Source organism: Adiantum capillus-veneris, chromosome 30, assembly GCF_014529385.1.
Source record: "Adiantum capillus-veneris isolate H3 chromosome 30, ASM1452938v2, whole genome shotgun sequence".
NCBI lineage: Eukaryota > Viridiplantae > Streptophyta > Polypodiopsida > Polypodiales > Pteridaceae > Adiantum > Adiantum capillus-veneris.
In genome coordinates this window covers 96,355,783-96,362,614 of record NC_140960.1, presented here as the reverse complement: position 1 = coordinate 96,362,614, position 6,832 = coordinate 96,355,783, and the positions used below count along the sequence as shown (strand labels likewise).

The 6,832-nt window shown below is 43.6% G+C and overlaps 1 pseudogene; it reads left to right on the top strand.

Annotated features, from left to right (window-relative positions):
• The first annotated feature begins 3,913 nt into the window (after nucleotides 1-3,913).
• LOC147418456 (uncharacterized) lies at nucleotides 3,914-5,440 on the top strand (annotated as a pseudogene).
• The last annotated feature ends 1,392 nt before the right edge of the window (nucleotides 5,441-6,832 follow it).

The following is a 6,832-nucleotide window of genomic DNA, read 5'->3' as shown; positions in this document are numbered from 1 at the left end:
TTGGTGAGAAAAATGGCCCAAACTAGCCAAGACTAATATGCAGGGAAGGGCCAGGCAAGTGTGGGCAAGAGGAACAGATGTTTTCAGGGCATAGTTTGATCAAACAAGTCGTTACCAAGTATGGTTACCAAAGAACATACTCCTTCTTGTGTCTTCGACCATAACAGAGCATCCAAAACAAACTGTGTGACGCCCATCTACACAAACAAGATCACCAACGGAACAACAAAGACAGCCACAACACAAAAAGTAGTTGCAAGAAGCAGAAAGATTTGGGTACCAAAACGGCAAATAACACCAACCCAAACTTCATCAAAGGCACAAGTTACTCTTAACAAAAAATCAACCATTAGGTGTACATGGGTGCCTAAACAATTAGCACACGAGCAAATCGACAAACAAACCATGTGGATACCTAAGAAACGCATCGACAACGAGGTAAACCAACCAACAGGTAAAATATGGAAACCTCAACAACAAACACCAATAAGCACATTGCTTATACCCTCCTCTAGTACAACATTAATTTTACCATGCATTGATTGTGTATGCATTCTAGGGCTACATTATAAGGCTTGCATTCGCACGAGGTTTTAAAGCCCATGCACAACACATACCCTTGGTGATACCCTGTCGTTCGGGAGGACTCTGACTAGGAGGGGGGAGGCATTCTAAATGCGGACCCAAGATTATGAAAAGTATATTAAAGGGTACTGTTTGATTGAGTTTTGATTTTTGCGTTTTATTGCGAAATTTGACGACTTTTGATATATGCCCTCTTGTTATGAATCGACAGATATGGACGGGGACAAAAAAATGTTATATGAGCCCCTAGGGATGTGTATATACTGTATAAAGCTTCAATTCCGTCTCAAATTGAGTTATTTACGTTAAAAATGGCTTAAAAAGTCACAAAAAAGCCAAAAAAGAGGTCAATGATGGCGCTTGTGTATAGACGTTATTAGAAAAGTATGTATTAGGGTGAGTTAGTAATTTTAGGATTTTCTTAGAGTCGATTTGCTATTTTTGGTTCAATTTTATATTTTTGAGTCTATTTTTGGTATTTTTCTAAGAAAAATCACATAATAAACTCAGTAATCCAGATGAAGACGCGGCTGAAGAGACGCATGATCATGAGAATGCATACAAGACATAGAAAATTTTTGGAAGTCATCAGAGGATGCAGAAAACCAGCCTACGTCAAACCGACTGCCAAAATGGTGGAAACGCCAAAAGAGATGGAATCTAAGCATACGGAGTCCAAATCAGGAAATTAGCGAGTCTAAACCATATTACACAAAAAGTTATGGCTATTGATAAAATATGGTAGAATTTCATGTCCGGGCCCCGAGCACATATAATAGTCAAGGTCTCCTAGAGTCCTCTCATTTCCCTAGTTGTAGCTTGAGAGAGAGAGAGATTTCAAAATAGATAGAGCCTTCCAGCATCCTATACGCCCGAGAGGAGACACCACACAACATATAGGATGAGAGGTGAGTTCATTAACCTTAAATCTAGGTGTCCCTACCCCTGATCAACGTGAGAAAGTCGCCACAACCCACACAGCACGTGCATAGCACAGGTGTAGACCAAACCAATGGCTGAGATAGGGTAACCCAAAAGCTAGGAGACTTATAGGACATCTTGCTTAGACCCTAAGGACCTTTTCTATGACCTCAAAGAGCGTCAACACGCGTCCCAAAAAACCCTAATTTCTCAGGGCTAGCAGAAGAGCAAATATGCCAAAGTGGTTGAAACTGCACCAAAACTTGACAGCAGGTGATCCATAGCATAGGGAAGACACCCTTAAAGTATCATGTCAAATAGATACCCAAAAGCGGGGTCTAAAGTCCAACCTCGACAGAAATCGCATAAAGCGTCACGGAGCTCTCTCGGGCTAACCAAGTGACCAAATGATAGGAAATTTGACAGGGAGTATTCCGACAATGTTACAAACATGGTTGGATGCTAACTTTGGTGAACTAACACTTCATGGAGAAAAACGACGCTTTCAGGCTGAAAAACGGTACAAACGGTCAAAGTTGATGGAGGGAGTACCAAATGGAAAACCGACCACCTTGACTGAATCCCCGAGCAAGAGGGAACATATGGGACATACAAAATGGCTAATGGTGGACAGAATCTATGAAAGTTGGCTTCCGGACTAAGTCTGGACTCAAATGGTCAAAACCAGCAAGTGATCAAAACTCTCTCAAAACTTAATGTATGTATTAGTAAGAGCCTACTAACAATGAGTGTATGACTGTATGTCCAAAAAAATGCACAAATCACACTTAGGAACTCTATCGCGATAGAGTTCCGGAAACACACATATATGGGAACATTTTTCATATTTTGTCTTCACACATTGTTTATATACCATGACTACATGTCTTTTATGCATTACCGATATCATATGCATCACATCATGAGCCAAACCAACAGGAATTCTTTTTAAGGCCACAAGGTATCAAAAATAGAGTTTAAGGTATTCAGAATAGTCTTAAACTTCACCAGAGGCTTCAGGCTACATGGCAGAGATATCAAATTTGGCTGGCATGCCTGGGTTCTCCATGTCTTCTGGAGGCTACACACCAAGTATGGGCCAAAACAAAGCAAGGTGCAAAGAGATTAAGCCATGTCTGGGACGGGAACCCTAGATTAGGGTTACAAGTAAATGGAAGGGCAAATGGTGTCAAATTGATATCAGGGCTTGTAAGGAAGGTATAAAAGGCAGCCATGAGATCAGATCAACAAAATCATCGCGATAGAGTACATAACATGCATACAGGGGTCAAATTCAAATCTGGTGGTGACCATTGTGTCCTACACCTCTTCAAGAGCCTATATACCAAGTTTCATTACATTTGGACATGTGCATATCAGATTTTAATCATTTGTGAAAAAACGCAAGTTTGGTGACGGTAGTCATATGCATGTTCATCCATCATGTAAACTAACCTTTGGGGAAACTAACAGGGTCATATTAATACCTACTTAAGTTGTCATGTTTGAAACAAGATCTCAAGTTTCCTTTGCCATGTGACAACAGGTGCAATGGACTCTCCAAAGAAGAAAAAGACAGTAAAAAGAAGCATAGAAGAAACGGGAGATTTCACTATAGTGCCAGCAACTCTGAAGAAGGCCTATACATGGATCCCTAAGGGAACACTCAAGAGTAACTACATTGCAATTTATCAGGGAGCTTACAAGGACAGTGAAGGTCAGAAGGTAGAGGTGGTAATGCTATCCAAGTAGCTACAGACATACCTGACCAAAGGAGTACTCAGAATACTCCTAAGCAAAGTAGGATTGTTGGAGTTTTTCAGCCTCTCTCCCATAGCCATAGACTTCAAGAGAGTGCACCAACTGATAGAGAATACACAAAAAAATGGCTTCTACATTGTTAATGACATGAATGACGAGCCAGTGGAAATCAAGATAACTCCCAAGATAGTGGCAGACGCACTCAAGGTCTCAAGTGTCGGAGCCAATATGAATAGCAAACATCCTAATGTGAAGGTTTACACAGAAACTTCTTCACTACCAAGCTTCAGACACATACAGAGTCAGAATGTGGTACAACTCATGCAAGTCTACCAACAGATCCTCTCATGCTTCAACAAGAGGCCTATGAGGTACACTACGCCACATGGAGCCACCATCACAACCTTTGCTTGGGCACTGACATTCCCACATGGGCAGATGATCGACCATGCCAACTATATACATGAATTTGTCACCAAGCTGCACCTAAAGTTGCCAAAATACATAGCAGGAGGTGAACTACTGACAAGGATCATATATGGGGGTATTGGAGCTAGAGACCCCGACTACAACCTGGACCATCGCAAATGAGTGGCTATAGCATGCTTCAGTGCCACCTGACAGTTCTGACGAAGAAGATAGGCCGGCACCTCCCTCACACACCACTATTGGAGGCAGAAGATTGGAGAAAGTGCCAAGAGAACACAACAATCTTCCAAGCAGCAGCAGGAAGATGAAAGAAAGAAAGAGTTAGACAGAGCCAAGAAAGAAAAGAGGAAGGTAGATGATGAACTCAGAACCACTGAAGCTCAGAAAAGGGCAAAGATGCAACGGATCCTTGAAGGATTTGTAATTTCAAGGTCTTTAAGGGGAGACCTAGATGAGAAATGGAAGCCCTCCATCACCTCTTTCACCCTCAGATCCAAGAAGTTTGGCTCCATAGCCTTTGAAAAAGATTTGTTCGAGGAGTACATCGCAAAGAAGAATGTTGAAGATGAACCTGGGGTACATATAGAGGAGGCTGATTTGGAAGAGCTGAGAAGTCAGTTGAGGCCAGCACAAGGAGAGAAGGAACAAAATGATCCTCCGTCTCCTAGACCTCCAACAGGAAATGAGGAACAAGAGCCTCCTCAACCACCTCAGAACCCACCCAATGTGCAACAAGAAGTACCTGTTCCACCTCCAAACCCGCAAACTCAAGAGAAGAGAGTGCCAACCCCACCAGTAACTCAACAAAAGGAACCAACTCCATCAAGGGATGAAGACCCTTCAAAACTACCTACAAATCAAGGGGGTCAACAACCACCAACTATTGGGGATAGACCGCCTACACCACCATTGGATCAACAAATGCCAAGTCCACCTCAGCCAGATCGAGTGCAGATAGGAGAAACCGAAAGAACGGAAGGATCTCAAAGAACACAGACACAACAGACGGAGTTGAAAGAGGAGGAAGTTGAGCAAGAGTATGATGAAGATGAAGCAACCAGCTCTAGAGACCCTCAAACTTTGATTCAACTCAACAGAATGGACCTCAACATTGCAGACAAGCTCATTCAAAAGATGAAGTATCGGAATGAGGCAATAATGAAAGCATCACAAAACCAAGATTATGAGATGACAAAGGTTGCTTGCCGCAATAGTGAGTTGCTAGTGCAAGGGATGAGGAATAAAGACTCGGTGTATGCCAAGGACAGACAAATAGCTTCTATGGTGCTGAAGCTTGGAATTGCTAAGAATACAAGGGTGCAATTGAAAAGAGAGCTGTTGGACCAAGATAAGGCTAATCTTTCACGGGCTCAAAAGGATCTGTAAGAATGCCAAAAGACCATAGACGGCATGGTATTGGATGCGGCCAAATACTCCACTGAAAAGGATGCTATGACTAAGGCTATCGATGATTTGAAGTAGGAAGTCAATGACCTAAGAGCGGCGGCAGAGATTCAGGCAAGGGAGCTAGAGAGGGCAAGGAAGGGCAAGACAGTAGCACCACCCTTGCAAGGAAGCCTGATCAATGAAGTAGAAGCTCTAAAGAAGGAACTCGACATGGAAAGAAAACAAAAGATACTCATCACAGAAGGCTATGAAGACAGAAGAAGCATTGAAGAAACAACTGCAAGACTTCCAAAGACAACCTATTCCAGCTGTAGAAGAAGACTTGGAGGCCCAGTAAGTGTTTGAGGTGATGGAAGAGAATGAGAGGCTCCAAAAGCAAGTACAAGAATTGCAAGCATCTCTCAGACAAAGACAACCAACTGCTGATGCTGCCCAAAGAATAGAAGAGGAAAACAAAAATTTAGCCAAAAAGGTTGTTGAACTACAATGAGAGCTAGAAAGGAGGCCAAATCAAATTGCACAACCAGATCCTGTGTTAACCGGATTGCATGCATACTCTACAAAAGGTAGGTACTTCTCCCATTGAGAGCGTTGATCTACTTCTGTGACATAGGCTTTTAGTAGATCTAGGATAGTTAGCTTAGCTATTTCACTTTGGCCATCCGTTTGTGGGTGATAGGCTTCTGAACCCAGCCCCGCCCTACACAGGCCTCAAGACGACCCAGCCCAGCCCTGCTTCGGATCAAGGGTGCAGACACTCTTCTGCTTTGCAACCTGCCCAGGCCTGCTCACACAGTGAGCGGCTCCCGCCGACACACGTTTCTGCCCTCTACAGAGCCCACATTTCTTTCTTCTCTTTGCCAGTTGCAGCAACGTGACAGCCAGATGCTCTGCTCGTGAAGCCTCACTTCATGACTCCCTTTTGAAAAACCACAAGCGCAGTGTCCCACATAGAGAGCCAAACTTCTAGGGTTTTTTACATTGTTCAGCCAACACCTACAGATTTACCCACCGAGTCATGTCTTCCTTCAACACGTCTATCCCTAGCACACACAAGAGTTTTCTTGCTGTGGCCGTTGCACCCAAGAAAGATCTTGCCGCTCGCCAAGACGCGAGGATCACAGCCCTCGAGGCTCAGATCCAAGCACTTGTTTTGGAGAATGATGCACTTGATCAAGCTCGACGATGCGGCAAAGGAGCACGCAACTCTACTTGCCAAAAAACACGAAGTCAAAGCTTCTCTCAATGAGACTGTCAAGGCAGCTCAACAAGAAGCAAATGTGGCAACGCATAAGAAGATTGATAGCAAAATCCAAGCGGCCTTACAAGAATACCGGCTATAAGAGCCCCTTGCCCTAAAGATCAGAATTGGTGGACTCTCTTCGCCATGGTGCACTGAGGAGGACACCCTCGAAGAAGCCATCACCAAGCTTGATGCCACTCTTCAACCAATCAAAATTGAGCCCGACACTGTCACATGGATCAACGACACGCATAGGCATATACCACCTGACCAATGTATCCTCACCTTCAAAAACAAAGAAGAACGGACAAGGCTGCTACGCCAATCCTATCGCCTCAAGGGGACAAAGCTTTGGATTGCCTAGGAAATGACTACAAACCAACTCAAGCTTAAAGCAAGCGAGCTCAAAAAGGTGCATGACGAACGTAAACAAGGTAAATGGGCAGTCTACTGTGGTGGTAAAGCCATCATTTAGGAGTTTCGAAC